The sequence below is a fragment of the Apium graveolens genome, chromosome 1, assembly GCF_009905375.1.
Source record: "Apium graveolens cultivar Ventura chromosome 1, ASM990537v1, whole genome shotgun sequence".
NCBI classification, from domain to species: domain Eukaryota; kingdom Viridiplantae; phylum Streptophyta; class Magnoliopsida; order Apiales; family Apiaceae; genus Apium; species Apium graveolens.
The window spans coordinates 195,922,518-195,939,345 of record NC_133647.1 but is presented as its reverse complement, the minus strand read 5'-3'; the positions used below and the strand labels follow the sequence as shown (position 1 = coordinate 195,939,345).

General features: G+C 44.4%; 1 pseudogene; it reads right to left on the bottom strand.

The window, feature by feature from the left end:
* Positions 1 to 465: 465 nt before the first annotated feature.
* LOC141714810 (uncharacterized) lies at positions 466 to 16,713 on the bottom strand (annotated as a pseudogene).
* Positions 16,714 to 16,828: the final 115 nt, after the last annotated feature.

The window sequence follows — 16,828 nt, the reverse complement described above, 5'->3', positions numbered from 1 at the left end:
GATTTGGGATTATCATATGGGTTACTATCAAAGATGAGATGGGCAGTATGGGCAAGATGGTCCTATGCTAGGTCCGCCCCTGTTCGTATGGGGCCTCCAAAATAGTTGAGACGAGCCTGTCCAGAAGAGGCCCTCAAGGTAGAAGGTCTTTTAGAAGCTCGAGTCATGACTAGCTAGTTTCTTTGGGATGGGAAAATGTTTTGTTTTTGTGTGAATCTAAAGTCTTCAATCCCATATTTATATCAACAAGAACTCTAGTGTGTTTATGAATTCCTGTAGCATACATTCATTGATTTTTATAAATTTAAAAGCATTAGTTTTTCTCATTCTCAACACTGAAGAACGAGAAGATGAGAAGTAAAACTGCATATTTTTTTTCCCATTTTAGAACATGAAAAACATTGAATAGAGAATCAAGAACAGATTATGTTACTAGAACACCACATTATATGAAAGTATCCATTTTCAATCATACACAATTAGTTCCTGATACTCGGAGCCAGAAACCGCAGCTTCCATCACATTCTCAGGATTAACTATCCCTCCTCCTTCCATAAAGAGACTCATCAAATTCTTTGAATATCCACTGAACATAGCCACTCCATTCTGCGTCGCTTTGACAGGCGTTGCAGAAGAATTCCCGAGGTTCCAAAACGCGATTTCAGGGACCTTATTGTACCCATTTTCCCTGAATTTCTTCTGAATCACTTGGTAATCAGTCTCCCATGGATTGCGTGATGCTTGATCAAACTCCATGTCATTGAAAACAAACAACCTCTTTATCATTTGTTCTTCGGTTAGCCTGGCAGCCACAGCTACTTCCAATATTCGATCAAACACCTTCTGAAAATCAGTATTCATATTCGAGTCCATATACTTAATGAATTGAGTCTTTTTTTGGATAGTATCTCCTTTAATCAAGTGAAGCTCTGGATGCCGGCTAAATGTGATCAAATGCCCCTTCCAAGGCTCCTCACTCAGGTCAGAAACTAATAAACCAAGTGTAATCGCAACAGCCATTGGAGTTCCACTCATACTGCCAAAAACATCACAAATTGCAATGCAATTTGTCAATGTACCTTTCTGTAACATACCATCCACCATTCTTTTCCACTGTAGCTCTCCAACTGTCTTTTCCACATCACTTCCAAGGACACAAGACCTAGTTATGTCATGCGGAAACAATGCTCCAGCTACAATCTTCTTTCTTCCCTTTTCAACATCCTTAAGATACTTCTTGAACCTTTCATCATCACGGGCCACAAAAATATCAGTGTAAGTCTTCATGGCAACAGATGCAACTCTGTTGTAAGGAAATGCCTGCCAATTCCTTGCACTCATATAAACCTCGGGCAACTTTAAGGCCTTGTGCAGTGGCACCAGGACTTATTTCCTCAGCATGTCTCTAACTCTATAGATATTGTTATACCCAAAATTTGGCATTGGATTGACTCGGGTCAAACGCGGGCTAATTACGGTCAAACTCAGTATTGCGTTGTGAAAGTGAGGACGCGTCCAAGCATTAAGGACGCGCCTACTTGAGAAGGAATATGTTACGAGGCGAGAAGAGTGCGTGGTCAAGGAAGGACGCGCCCAGGCTTTATGGACGCGTCAATGTTTATGAAAGTGCTTGGCAGATGAAATCTTATGGTGATGGACGCGCCTACTTTAGCAAGGACGCGTCATAGGAGGTGAAACGCTGTGCATGATGGTTTAAAGGAAGACGCGCCCTAAATTTTAGGACGTGTCCTGTGATTTTGAATGCTATAAGGAACGATTGATGAGGAAACAGGTTTGGATTTATGAAGGTGAGGACGCGCCCAAAGGGTTAGGACGCGTCCTGTGTTTGATCTATATACTTTTGATGTTGAATTCAGGTCAAAGCTTGCATGGAGAGGAGCAATGGAGGTTATTTTTACTCATGTATTTGTTGCAGGTACTCTTTGAAGAATTCCCTCCTTGAGACGGTCAAGGAGGGGGATGTCCGTGAAAAGCTTGAAGGCCTCCAGGGGTATGCCTGATGATTGAAGGCCTCCTCCTGTATTCAACGGGTGTCCTCGTTGGGGATGCGGGGTTAATTTTGGTGTGTGCTTTGGGAGCTCTGTTCTTGTATTCAACGGGTGTCCTCGTTGGAGAACTTTGGAGTCATCCAGCACTTTGCACCCAAGAGCTTGGGATCACCTGTCCTGCTATCTGGTGGGTTATCCTCATTCGGGGGACAGGGACGCGTCTGGCACTTGGGGTGAACCGTGGCTATACATGCGTTCGTAAATCAAGGGAGATAGCTGTAGCGGAGTGTTATCCTTGCGCAGGGAGATGCACTATCCGTGAAGTCCTACGATTACGGACGAGCCTTGGGCCTTCGCGGTTGGGCCTCATAGTTGGACATTCCTAAAGCTAGCGGAAGACGGATATTGGATGGGCTTCTACTGGGCTTAGGAGTAAGAAGTCTAAACTCATTAGACTTCCTGTTCTACGAGAACTACGTCAGGCTTGATCCCTATATAAAGGGTACGTAGGCACATTGAGAGGGTAAGAAGTTGAGAGCTGATAAGAGAGCCACCACTTACTCTGATCAATCTCAGCCTAAAACAACCATAATCAACCACACACCGCTTAAGTTTCCGGAAAAGAACCACCGTCACAGATCTTAGTTCCGGCGAGAAACCTCAATCTTTGTTGTTACCAGATTCCTCCGTCAACAAATTGGCGCTAGAAGGAGGGGGAGCTAATTAAGGTCGCAATCTTAGGAGGAAAAGATGTCTTACAATCGTGATGGAAGTTCTTATGATGGAAGTGACAGCAGGTCAGAAGGAGAAGACGGGGGGCGCTATACTCGCCACGAACCTTACGTTCCCAGAAACATGACGGATCCACCAAGGGCTCCGGATGTGGGGGGAAAACCTCCAGTTCTCATCAGCAATGCTGATATATTGGAGTAATTATATCGTATGGGGGATACTCTTAACAGTTTTAACTCAAGGCTGAACACGGTGGAGCGTCGAAAGACGAGGAGAGGTCGTCGTTTCCCCCGTCACGGTCATGCCTTAGGAAAAGCCCCTGTAGTTGAAGGATATACCCAGGGAAGCAGGGAAAACCTGCGAATCACTCCACGGTGCTTGGAGTACTCTGATGATGTAGAACCTATTGTGGAGCTTGCGGATGAAGACACTGATGGCAGAGAAAGGCCTCGCCTGGGTAACCAAGTAGTGCCACACCCACATAGGTCTGGGCGTACGATGGACGAGCGACGTCGTGCGGAGAACACCCAAAACAAAGATGGGGAAGGAAGGGATCTTTCAGCCTTGAAAAGGAGGCTTGGCATAAGGTTGGAGGATGACGATTTGAGGATGTTGCTGGTAGAATGGCAAAAGGAAGGAAACTCCGGAGAAGCGAGGCCCCGTGATACGACGCGTGTGCCCCCCGCATTCCAAATGGATGACGGGGCGCGACACCGCGAGCACGAGCGTGCCCCTCCGTGAGGAAGGCCCGGGAATTACTACCAGGGATATCAGAGGAATGGACGAGGAAGAATGGGATATCAATACGGAAGAGCCCCTTACAATGGTAGGAGAGGTGGAGCACACTCCGCGGGAGAAGCCCCCGCAGTTATTCCCGTAGCTTCCCACAACGTTACTGGTAATGGGTCTGGGGCGCGTCCTCATGACCAGGACGACGGGCGAATTCAAGTAAGAATGCAGAACAATGATGAAATTCCGTGAAGCGGTCAAGATGAACCTCGTGTACGGGAAAATATCCAGGACCAAAATGGTAACGTGCCACCGCCGCAGCCTCAGGGTGAGGGGCGGCGAGATCCTCCGCCACACCCGGGGGGTAATCAAGGGGAATTTCAGCAAGTCGCAGAGCAACCCCAGCAGCCTAATGTTCAAACCATTCCTGGGGTAGGGACGTTTAATGTGAACGACCTCAAGAGGTTGCTCAACCATCTTGAGGGAGGAAGAGTAACGGCGACTGTGCAAACTCCTTCTCCTTTTGCTGCTGTTGTGAGGGAGGTGCAATTGCCCGCGGGATACAGGAACACAACCAATGACTTGCGTTTCCACGGGAACTCTGATCCTGTGGAGTTCTTGGGGCGTTTTAACATTGAAATGGATGTATATCAAGTACCTGATTTGGCTCGATGTCGTCTCTTGGCAGCCACTTTCAGAGAAGGCGCTCAACAGTGGTTCCAAAAACTTGGTCCAGGTGTAATTACATCCTGGGAACAGATGAAAACTTTGTTTCTGACATAATTCCAAGCCGCGGTGAAGTACACACCACCTGTTACCACGCTGGCTAATGTGAAACAAAAGGAAGGAGAAAGTTTGACTTCGTATTTCAAGAGGTTTAATGCAGAATCTACTTTGGTGAGGGGTGCAACTGATGAAACATTGAAAATATTGCTTATAGCTGGGTTGCGTGTGGGGACGGATTTCTGGAAGCACCTACAAGGGAAGGACCCAGTGTCGCTGGCTGATGTGCTTGCGCAGGCGGAGTCGTTCAAAGCAATCGAGCAGTCGCGACCTACTGGGGAAGCAGTGAGAGTTATGGGTTCTGTCAGGCTTCCCGTCACGCTCGGGGAAGGAGCCTTGTCGGTTACCCAAATGATAGATTTCAAGGTGCTAGATCAGGATTCCGCGCATAATGTGCTGGTCGGCAGACCTTGGTTGCGAGCGTTCAGGGTGATAACCTCGATACACCACTTGATGATAAAGTTCCCAACGCCAAACGGGGTTGGCAGTCTGAGAGGGTCACAGTATGAGTCACGCGACTGCTATCATAAGGCTGTCAAGGAATTTCGTAGAAGAAGGTATGAAGGGAAAGGTCTCCCATTTGTAGATGTAGAAGATATTCATACAAAATCAAGCGGAGAGGTCCATGCCCACTATTTCGTTGAAAGCCCCGAAAAGGAAGAAACCAATGTCTCTGGCAACTCTTGTTTGACGCGGGGACGTATTTCGAGGATCCGTAGCGTGGAGGAAGTGGTGGTGAACCATACCGAGGCGATCATACAGAAAGAAGTTAACGGGGAAAAGTTGGAAGGAAGAAGTGAGATTTTACAAGGTCTCGGGAATAACCTCAAGGTGGATGCTCCTCAAAAGAAGGACGCGCCCTTGAATGAAATTGAGGTTGATGCTTCTCCAAACGAGGACGCGCCCTCAGATGCGAAAGTGGAAGTCGAAGACCCCCGAGACTTTGATTTCGATTTGGATCCCAGGATCCTTATGCCCGCCGAAAAGACGGGACCGGCCGAAGATACAATATCTATTCCAGTTGATAAAAATGATCCGAGCAGGGTTTTGAAAGTGGGATCCCAGTTGGATGATGAGATGAGAGGAAGTCTTGCCCGCTTTCTAATTGCAAATCTTGATGTCTTCGCATGGAGTCATTCAGATATGATAGGAATCGACCTGGAGGTAATGTGTCACCGTTTGAATATCCTCCCCAATTGCAAAGGCATACGTCAGAAACGCCGTCCGGTAAGTGGAGAAAGGGCAATAGCGTTAAAAGAGGAAGTGGACCGGTTATTGGAGGTGGGGCTGATCAAAGAGTCTTTCTACCCCGAATGGCTTGTAAATCCGGTACTGGTGAAGAAACCGAACGGAAAGTGGAGAACATGTGTGGATTTCACAGATCTCAATAAGGCCTGTCCAAAGGACAGCTTCCCGTTGCCAAGAATCGATCAGTTGGTTGACGCAACGGCGGGGCATGCGTTGTTGAGTTTTATGGATGCATACTCCGGTTACAATCAAATTCCGATGTATGGCCCCGATCGATTACTGACAGGGGGTTATACTGTTATATAGGAATGCCGTTTGGATTGATTAATGCTGGCGCGACCTACCAGCGGTTGGTAAACATGATGTTCAAGGATCAAATCGGAAGAACTATGGATGTGTATGTGGATGATATGCTGGTAAAGTCCAAGTAGCGGGTGACCACATCAAGCACTTGATGGAAATGTTTGACATTCTGAGGAGGTTTCGTATGAAATTAAACCCGCAAAAATGTGTGTTCGACGTGGAGTCGGGCAAGTTTCTTGGGTTCATTGTCAACCACAGGGGAATTGAGGTCAACCCCGCAAAGATCAAGGCATTGATGGATATAAAGTCACCCACCAATGTGAACAAGTGCAGAGTTTGACGGGGAGAATCGCCGCGTTAAATCGATTTGTTTCCATGTCGTCCGATAGATGCAAGGAATTTTTCAAGGCGATCAAATTAGCTGGGAAAGACTTTGTATGGATGCCAGAATGTGAAGATGCTTTCAAAAGAATCAAGGAGCAACTGGGAAACCCTCCCATATTGTCAAAGCCGTTGGATGGGGAGTCTCTAATACTGTACCTCGCAGTTTCTGAATATTCGATCAGTGCAGTTCTGGTAAGAGAAGAAGATGGGCAGCAATCACCAGTGTACTACGTGAGCAAGCGGTTACACGACGCTGAAACTCGCTACACAAGCATGGAGAAACTGGTTTACGCCCTAATTCTTGCGTCAAGAAAATTGCGACCGTATTTTCAAGCCCATAGAATTGAAGTTCATACAGCGTACCCGCTGCGACAGGTTCTGCACAAACCAGAGTCATCAGGCAGAATGCTGAAATGGGCTGTGGAGTTGGGACAGTTTGACTTGGAATATGTACCTCGAACAGTGATAAAAGGGCAAGCCTTAGCCGATTTCTTGTTGGAATTTGATTTTGAAATTGATGATAAAGCTTTGGTAATGCTGCATCTGCCTCATTCTGAGGAGTCTTTGGAAGAGTTTCCGCATCCTTGGTGGATCTTGCATGTGGATGGGGCGGTTAACCATGGAGGAGTGGGTGCGGGTATAGTACTTGTATCTCCGGAAGGCCACCATCTGATGAGCGCCATTCATTTCAAGTTTTATGCAACCAATAATGATGCGGAGTATGAGGCGCTGATTAATGGCCTGAAAATCGCTTCGGAAATGGGGGTGCGGAACTTAATTGCAAGAAGTGACTCAGAGTTGGTAGTGAATCAGGTGAACGGGGGATTTCAAGCGCGAGGCCCACGAACAGAATTATACTTGAGATGTACACAGCGCCTGATTGGAATGTTCAAAGAAGTTAGATTGGAATGTGTTCCGCGGGAGAACAACAGTAATGCGGCGGATGCTCTGGAAAAAATGGGGTCGCAACAAGAGGCTGTGTTGTTAGGATCCATCCCCCTTGAAATCCAGGAGATTCCTATTATCCCCGAGGTAGAAACTATGCGAGTGGATGAGGCTCCCAAGGAAACATGGATGACGCCCATTCTAGCTTACATTCGTAAGGGAATACTCCCCGAGGATAAGTTTATGGCTCGCCGACTCCGCTATCAGGCTGCAAGATACGTGATATACGATGAAGTCCTGTACAAGAGAGGGTTCAACCAACCTCTGCTTAGGTGTGTTGAAGAAGAAGAAGGAAATTACATCCTAAGAGAGGTGCATGAAGGAATCTGTGGCAATCACTCGGGGGGTAGTTCGTTGGCAATGAAAGTTTTGCGCCAAGGGTATTATTGGCCCACAATGAGAGAAGATGCTACAAATTTCGTCAGGGCATGTGATCGCTGCCAGTGCTTTGCAAACTACTCATCTATGCCGGCGACACTCTTGACGCCTATGGCAAGCCCGTGGCCGTTCGCCATGTGGGGAATTGATCTTATCGGGGAATTGCCGAAAGCTAAAGGAGACGTCAAATATGCAGTGGTTGCGGTCGATTACTTTACTAAATGGGTGGAAGCTATGCCACTGGCTACTATCACCGCAAAGAAAATCAGAAATTTTGTTTTCAACTCAATTGTATGTAGGTTTGGAATCCCTTACAAGCTTGTCTCCGACAATGGAAAGCAGTTTGATAGCAAGGAGTTGTTGGATTTTTAATCGCAGCGGGGCATGGCAAAACACTTTTACACATATAAAATCCAAATAAAAGCATATAAATCGTGGTAAAAACATAGGGATCGAATCTAACCTTTAAAATAATTCGGAGACAACGATCAGAGATCCTTAGCAGTTGCTCCTCAAGTGTGAAGCACTCCACCGGTATCCACCAAGAAAACGATGTTAAGGAGGAGGAAGGAGGTGGAGAGAATTGGGTTTTCCAAACTTTTTGGGTTTTGAGGTTCATATAAAAATAGGGTCTATAATAGTGTATTTATAGGCAAAGTTTTCAGCTGAAATTTTCCCATAAATATTATTATTATTATTATCCCATTTATTATTCTCATTAATAATTAAAATACCTTTTAATTATTAATCCTTTTTCTAAACACTTTAGAAATAATTCTCTCTCTTGATTTAATTTCCAAAAATTAAATCCTTAATTCATAATATTAAGAACTTTTCTTAATTAATTTATAATCAATTAAATCTCATTTAATCAATTATTAAATTTGCCAATTAATTATTTATTTCATAAATAAATAATTATCAGCCATTATTAATTAATTCCTCCACCATTAAATCATTCTCTTTTATGGTGTGACCCTGTAGGTTCAATATTAAGCCGGTAGTAGAAATAAATAATAATAAAACTATTTTATCATTATTTATATAAATTCTCTAATTTATTAAATATGATTAATTAATTAATCACATTTATTCTACATCGTGAGGGATACTTCTCAGCATATCGCGACTATCCGGATAATATGAATTCACTGCTTAGAATACCAAGAACCTATTCAGTGAATAGTTACCGTACAATAAACTCCTTCTACCCTACAATGTCCCGATTAAATACAAGGCATGGATCTCGTGTCAAGCCTATCTAATTTAATCACTTGCTTACCATTTACTATGCGTAGTTCTATGCAAATTAGAAACTCCTTTCTATTTTCATTCACTCTGGCCAGAGATTCCTGAACTAGCATAAGTGGATCAGCCTTGAACATTCGCTTCCTTCACTAGAAGGGGTAGATCCTTTATTGATCATACACTATCTTCGTGTACAAATTCCTATACCCCGTAGAGCCCTAATAATTGTCCCTGGAGACTAAGAACTAAACCAAAGCATAGTTCAGTGTACACAAGATGACTATGATGACCTCAAGTCTAAGGATACTTGTACAACTATCACTATGTGAACAACTGCTGACACGTGAGTGAACTCCATCAGTTGTTCAGCTGTGCGAGTCATGTTCAGTGAACTTATTCCATAATAAGCACCTACATACTAGCTATAGTGTCACCACACAAATGTCTATGAGAACAGACATCCTTCATAATGAAGCAAGCATAATATGTACCGATCTCTGCGAATTATTAATTACCAGTTAGTAATCCTACGACCAGAAACTATTTAAGTCTAGAGTTATCATCTTTTAGGTCTCACTATTATGATATCATCATAATCCATAAAAAGCTTTACTCTAAACTATGGTATATCTTATTTAAACACTTAAATAGATAAAGCCCGTTATAAAAACAAAACACGTCTTTTATTAATATCAATGAAATCAAAACAGATTACACATGAAGTTATTCCTAAATCCTAATACATGATTGGACTTAGGACATATTCCTTTCAGGAGTTGCGACAGCTATGTGAGGAGTTGAAAATCAAGAAAGAGGTTGCGGCGGTCTATCATCCTCAAAGCAATGGACAAATAGAGGCTGTTAACAAAATAATAAAGCATACCCTCAAAACCAAGCTGGAGGAACGTAAAGGGAATTGGCCTGAAGAACTCCCGAAGGTGATGTGGTCATACAACACTACGCCGCGATCTACTACGGGAGAAACGCCGTTTATGCTGACTTACGGCTATGAAGCTATGGTCCCTGTGGAAGTTGGATCGGGATCACTTCGCAGAGATTGTTACAGGAAAGAAGATGCTGAGGTTAATCAAAGGCTTCATTTAGATCTCTTAGAGGAGACGAGGGAAAATTCTCAGCTAAGGCTAGCGGCATATCAGCAGCGCGCCGCAAGGTATTATAACAAGAAGGTAAAAGGACAATTGCTGAAGGTGGGGGATTTGGTACTTAGGAAAGTGATGCCCAATACAAAGAACCCCCAACATGGAGTGTTTGGAGCTAATTGGGAAGGACCGTACAGAATAAAGTCCATCCTGTGGAAGGGGACTTATCACCTTGAAGATATGGACGGGAAGCTAGTTCCGCGAGCTTGGAATGCGGAACATCTCCGAAAGTATTACCAGTAAGGCGTGGCTTTGGCCCCTTGCATATTTCTTTTATCATTTTGGGTTATGCCTAGATTATAGGCTAGAATTAAATAAATTCCTCCTAGCCTAGGGGGTAGTGCATGTACTACTTACCTTGGGACTAGTTGAAAGGTCATTTTTTAGAAATAATTTCCCCACAGAGCATAGTAGCCGTGGGACTGGTGCACTTTTGACATCAGAGCGCATTATAAATAAAATTTTGAAACTTTTCAAAAGGATCTTTGCTCAGTTTGCATGGTCTCATGACGCGTCCTAAATGAAGGGCGCGCCCTAAGCTAGGGTTTTATATGAATGAAACTCAAGTAAAATGTGCTATTTTCAAGGACGCGCCCAAGTTATCTTGGTTGATGCTCCTTTAGACTGGATGTTACTATAATATTGACAACATAATTAAAAAAGAAAAAAGTGCTTGTCAAAGACGCGTCCTGCTTGAAGGATGATGTATTTTGGATCAAAGGTGAGGCGCGTCTTGATTGATAGTTCTATGTGGATGTTAACTGAAGTAGTGGCTGCTAAAACGAACAAAGACGCGTCTAGCTAGAGAGGACGCGCCCACAGTGGATATTTGCTTGACGGAGTGAAAAATAATAACAATTAGTCAAAGGTGACGCGCCCTTAACACAAGGCGCGCCCATATAAATGACTACTTGAGTAAAAAAGAAGTGCAAGTGAATGTTTAAAAATAGTATTTACAACTTGCAAGGCTTCAAGGGGCCCACACCCTTAAAATAGTTCAAGTACATAAAAGATAAAGGACGCGTCCTAAGTAGGAGGCGCGTCCTGTGGCTTGTCTTGGTCTTCTACAGGGGGAGGTTGAGTCTGAGGTGGAGCAGGATCAGGGGACGCGTCCTCTTCCTCTAAACCTAGAAAAATCCTCTTGTTCTTGATGGAGTCCGCGGCCCTGACCCTGAAATTATTTACCCATATCTAGGTATCTGCATCAAACTTTGAGAATGTATACTCTGGGTCGTTGGCAATGAACCCAGAGCACCATTCTTCAAACCCAGCCTGGAAGCCATGCTGGTAAACTAGCTTTTTCTCCTCTGTCCATCCATGCAGCCTATCATCATTCAAGGTGTCAAGCTCCAGCTGTATGGTGGAATTCAGGGCGATGACGCTGTCCATTTGCTTCTCTATTGAGGAGACATTGCCTTCCAAAATAGCTTTTTCTGTTTCTAGACGCGTCCTCTCCCCCTCCAGACGTTTGATCTCAGCATCTTTTTCTTGGGCAAGCAGGGTAATGTATTTTTCCAGAGATTTAACTTTGTCTTCGGCCTGGCTCTTCGCAGTATCTGTAACAGCAAGATGCGCCCTGAGCCCTAGCGGCCATGTTAGCACTCTGCCTGGCATGCAGGTGAAGCTCAGCTGCAGCCCTCACCATGGCCTCCTCTGTTTGCTGCTCTGTTCTAAAAGTCCAACCTCTGACTTCGTCCTCTGTGAAATCCCCAACAGAGGACGCGTCCAGATATCTGAGAACGAAAGACTGGTCATCAGGAACTACCTTTTGACGCTTCGAGGGCGCGTCCTCCACCTTCTCGGGAATGTCAAACACGGTAGTGTCGATTATCTTTGGTGGAGGAGAAGGAGTTGCAACAGGAGGTGGGGTTTTTGCCTTTGAATCAACCTTTGTAGGAGCCTGTTTCCTTGCCCTTAGTTTTTTGGAAGCCCCAATTGCGAATCCTTTGGGGAGTGAGGCCATATCTGCGATATAAACATAAAGAGGGATTAGTTATGTACAAGAAGACGCGTCCTGAAAGTAGGACGCGCCCATATCATGATATAAAGGTCTACGTGCATGACAGATATAAAAAAAATGCAAAGATGTATAAATGAGTGTGAAACTGACGCATCCTAAAAAAGTGACGCGTCTTACCTAAGACGTTTTTTGTAATAAAGAGACACGCCCGGGGGGTAGGGCGCGCCCAGGGTGATAGTGCATATATAAAGTAACGTTTATAAATCAGGCTAAAGTTAAAGGAAAAGGTGAGCATAAATATGACGCGTCCTAAAGCCGTGACGCGTCTTACGTATAATGATTTCTTACCTTGCTCTAAATCCACCTTCTTGTTGACGTCTGGCTGAATAATTTCTGTGGCTTGGAGCCCTTTGGATTTTTCGGAAGCGGTGATGATGGGTTTCCCATTATGGAAATCTCGAAATTTGCAAAGAGAACCCACCCGTGGGGACAAAGCTCCTATTTTCTTCAAATTCTCCTCGGTAATCATGTCCTTTAGGTTGAAATGTTTTTCAGCATACTGTAAAACCTTCTCTGCTCTCTTCTTCTTCTTTCCTGCTAGCTCTTTCTGGGTCCTTTTATCTAAGAGAAGGGATAATAGGTTACAACAAGGAAAATAAAGAAAAGGTTATAAAAGAAAAGGCGCGCCCTGATAGAGAGGACGCGTCCTAAATGTTGAACTCACTTGGTTCCAAGTTGAAGCGAACGCGCGTCCTTTTGACGTCATAAATGTACAAAAATGGCTCCTTCCAGTCTCTTTCGTGGCTAATTTTACCTTCATTAAATCCCTTGTTGTTCAACCATTTGTTGACTACCAGAAAATGATACCCGGGAATTGATTTCCTGATGCTGTAAAAAAAGCTGAATTCTTTCATTGAGGGTGCGCCCAGCCTCAAGTTATGGTACATAATATACAAAGCCCAGGCTAGCTTGTATGAATTTGGTGATAGTTGAACTGGAGCCACGTCGTACCATTTTAAAATTTTCTTAATGTATGGGTGCAAAGGCGCGCCCACACCCAAGGAAATTAACTTTGGAGTAAGCACCATTCTTGGGATCCTTTGGTTCCCGACGTTGAAAATGTGCGGCCTCATGGTTCGAAGAGGGCGCGCCCAGATGCCCTCCATGTCATAGTATTTCATGTACCATTGGATTTCCCAGTCGGTTGCGGTCGAGTCAAGGGCAACACATGCTAGCTTACCTTCTTTCTTCCTTCTGGCATTTTTCTCTGCCTCAGTTAGGGCGCCAAGCCTGGCCCAGTCACAATCCACTTCAACATCTGAAGGATCCCAATGGTCCAGAGGAGAGTCTGATTTCTGAGGGGATACGGGATATGTCTCGGGGTCAGGAACCCTCCTTTCAAATTCGCTTACGCTGAGAGGTGACGCGTCCTGAGAAGGAGTCGCGCCTTAGGAAGCTGACGCGTCCTGAGAGTAGGATGCGTCCTCGTCTGAAACAGCTATTCCTCGGGGTTTTTGGCCTGTGATAGGAACAATTTCATCATCCGTCCAGTCTTCGATGGCGGCCCTAGCATGGAGAACTGAAGTTCTTTGCCTTTTAACTCCCTTCTTTTCCATTCTTGAGCTTATGGGAACATGGTCCATGGAATCGGAGCTGGAATCAGACATTATTGAGTTTTTTGATTTAAGGGAACGAAAGACGCGTCTTTCTGCTCTAAGGAAGGAATTCGTCCTGTGGATGTTGGGAAAGTCGGGTTTAAAAGAGATCAGGTGTGGGGAATAGATTCCAATACGTTTGTTGAGAGCCTTAAACGGGTGAAATGGTGAGGAAGAAGACGCGTCCTCCAGCTGCAAAAGAATGAACAAAAACTTGAGGACGCGTCCATAAAAAAAGAAGAAAAGAAGAAAGAAAAGAGAAGGGAGGATAATGGAAACATTGGAGGATGTGTCCTAAAAAATCTACCGTAGGGGGTGTGTTATGATGACGCGTCCTAATAAGCCTTTGGCCCTATATTACCTTTGTTTGGGACAGCTTAGACATGTCTTAAATTAAGAGATACAGGACGCGCTCTAACGGGAAGACGCGTCCTATATGGTTACAATGGTGGAATTTCAATCGATTGTGATCAATTTGGGGGAAGTTTTTCTACGAACCTAGAAGCATGTAATTATGGAATCAAAAGAGCAGAATATGATCTAATTACAGATATATACACATATACATACAGGAAAAAATATGAACAGTTTATGGAAACATAAGGAATGTGAACAGTTTTTGCTTGTTCTAGTCGATTTGCTCAAAGAAATTAAGAGATAATGGAGGATTTGCATACCTCGTAAGTTGGGAGTTGGATTAAGCAGCACAAATTGAGAAATGGCCGGTGGGGTTGCCGAGTTCTTGGATTTAACTTCTTGCAGCGGCAGTAATGGCGGTTCTGAGAGAGAGAAAGGAGGATGGTGGTAGTGATATGACGAAACTAGGGTATTTATAGAGGAAGGACGACCATGCGGACGACAGCGGTACACCACATGCAGAAGGTGAAAGTAAGACGTGTCTTCCTGTCACGACGCGTCCATCTATTTTGAGCCAAATTTCGCTTGGAAAGAAATTCCAATTTTGTTTTCAACTGCAAATGGAATTTGGGGGGTAGTTGTTATACCCAAAATTTGGCATTGGATTGACTCAAGTCAAACGCGGGCTAATTACGGTCAAACTCAGTATTGCGTTGTAAAAGTGAGGACGCGTCCAAGCATTAAGGACGCGCCTACTTGAGAAGGGATATGTTACGAGGCGAGAAGAGTGCGTGGTCAAGGAAGGACGCGCCCAGGCTTTATGGACGCGTCAATGTTTATGAAAGTGCTTGGCAGATGAAATCTTATGGTGATGGACGCACCTACTTTAGCAAGGATGCGTCATAGGAGGTGAAACGCTGTGCATGATGGTTTAAAGGAAGACGCGCCCTAAATTCTAGGACGTGTCCTGTGATTTTGAATGCTATAAGGAACGATTGATGAGGAAACAGGTTTGGATTTATGAAGGTGAGGACGCGCCCAAAGGGTTAGGACGCGTCCTGTGTTTGATCTATGTACTTTTGATGTTGAATTCAGGACAAAGCTTGCATGGAGAGGAGCAATGGAGGTTATTTTTACTCATGTATTTGTTGCAGGTACTCTTTAAAGAATTCCCTCCTTGAGACGGTCAAGGAGGGGGATGTCCGTGAAAAGCTTGAAGGCCTTCAGGGGTATGCCTGATGATTGAAGGCCTCCTCATGTATTCAACGGGTGTCCTCGTTGGGGATGCGGGGTTAATTTTGGTGTGTGCTTTGGGAGCTCTGTTCTTGTATTCAACGGGTGTCCTCGTTGGAGAACTTTGGAGTCATCCTGCACTTTGCACCCAAGAGCTTGGGATCACCTGTCCTGCTATCTGGTGGGTTATCCTCATTCGGGGGACAGGGACGCGTCTGGCATTTGGGGTGAACCGTGGCTATACCTGCGTTCGTAAATCAAGGGAGATAGCTGTAGCGGAGTGTTATCCTAGCACAGGGAGATGCACTATCCGTGAAGTCCTACGATTACGGACGAGCCTTGGGCCTTCGCGGTTGGGCCTCATAGTTGGACATTCCTAAAGCTAGCGGAAGACGGATATTGGATGGGCTTCTACTGGGCTTAGGAGTAAGAAGTCTAACCTTATTAGACTTCCTGTTCTACGAGAACTACGTTAGGCTTGATCCCTATATAAAGGGTACGTAGGCACATTGAGAGGGTAAGAAGTTGAGAGCTGATAAGAGAGCCACCACTTACTCTAATCAATCTCAGCCTAAAACAATCACAATCAACCACACACCGCTTAAGTTTCCGGCAAAGAACCACCGTCACAGATCTTAGTTCCGGCGAGAAACCTCAATATTTGTTGTTACCAGATTCCTCCGTCAACAAATATATTTCGCTTCTTCAAGTCCTTCATACTCAGGGTAACATTCTCGCGGAAATAATTTCCTGGCAATGCTAGCACATATCAAAGTGTGCTTATCATACGACGAATCAATTGTAGGACACCACTTCCCAGCTAAACTAATGTTCTTTGCTTTATCTGAATTTAGGCATTCCAAATCTGCCTTCAACAAATCCACGAAAAATGTAGAAACCTTCTCATGCAACAACCGATAATTTGCATCAGAAACGTACAACTCTTGTACTTGCTTGGTCAATTCAAGCTGCTTCTTCTTTCTTAAAGCCCTAGCCCTTTGTTTTTCCCTCATCAATTTGGCCTTATTCGCTTCAATCCTTATTTCTCTCGGCACCTTAGCCCTCAGCCTCATCTTTTTCATCAATACAGCTAGACTGTCTCTCTTCTTCTTCAACCTACGCGTGGCATAACAATATACCATCTTCCTCTTAACACGTTTGCCTGATCTTGATGTCTTTCTAGCTAACCATTCTTTCTTTAATCTCGTTCGAGCATCATGGCCTTGCAGTATCCGAAACAAAATCTCTAACAGATCCTTAAAACATCCAAAAGAAGCAATAACATGCGCATTACAAGCTAGTGTTCTCGGATGGCTATCATAAAGCCACAAAGCAGCTGTGAAAAAGCCTTCTTTATCAGACTTGCATGTGCCTCTAACGCCTCGAAGATTGCAGATTAGTTTCAGAGTCATGACACAATCACGATCCCATGATGCTTCCAGACGCTGAAGTAGCTGATACCGCGGCGTATCAGGGACTACATGGTAGAAGAAATCAACACATGGATTGCCTGAGGACAAGTAAGTAGCTGAATTGTTCTCAGTATAGCCCATTTTCGGATTTTCGGAACTTTTGGCAGGAGGGCACATGTCAGTTGATTTTATTATGATGGTCCGGGAGACTGGGGCTGGTTTAGAACAATTTACTAGTGCATTCTTGAAATCCATGGCAGCTGCACAATTTTTATCTGAAATTTTTGCAGAG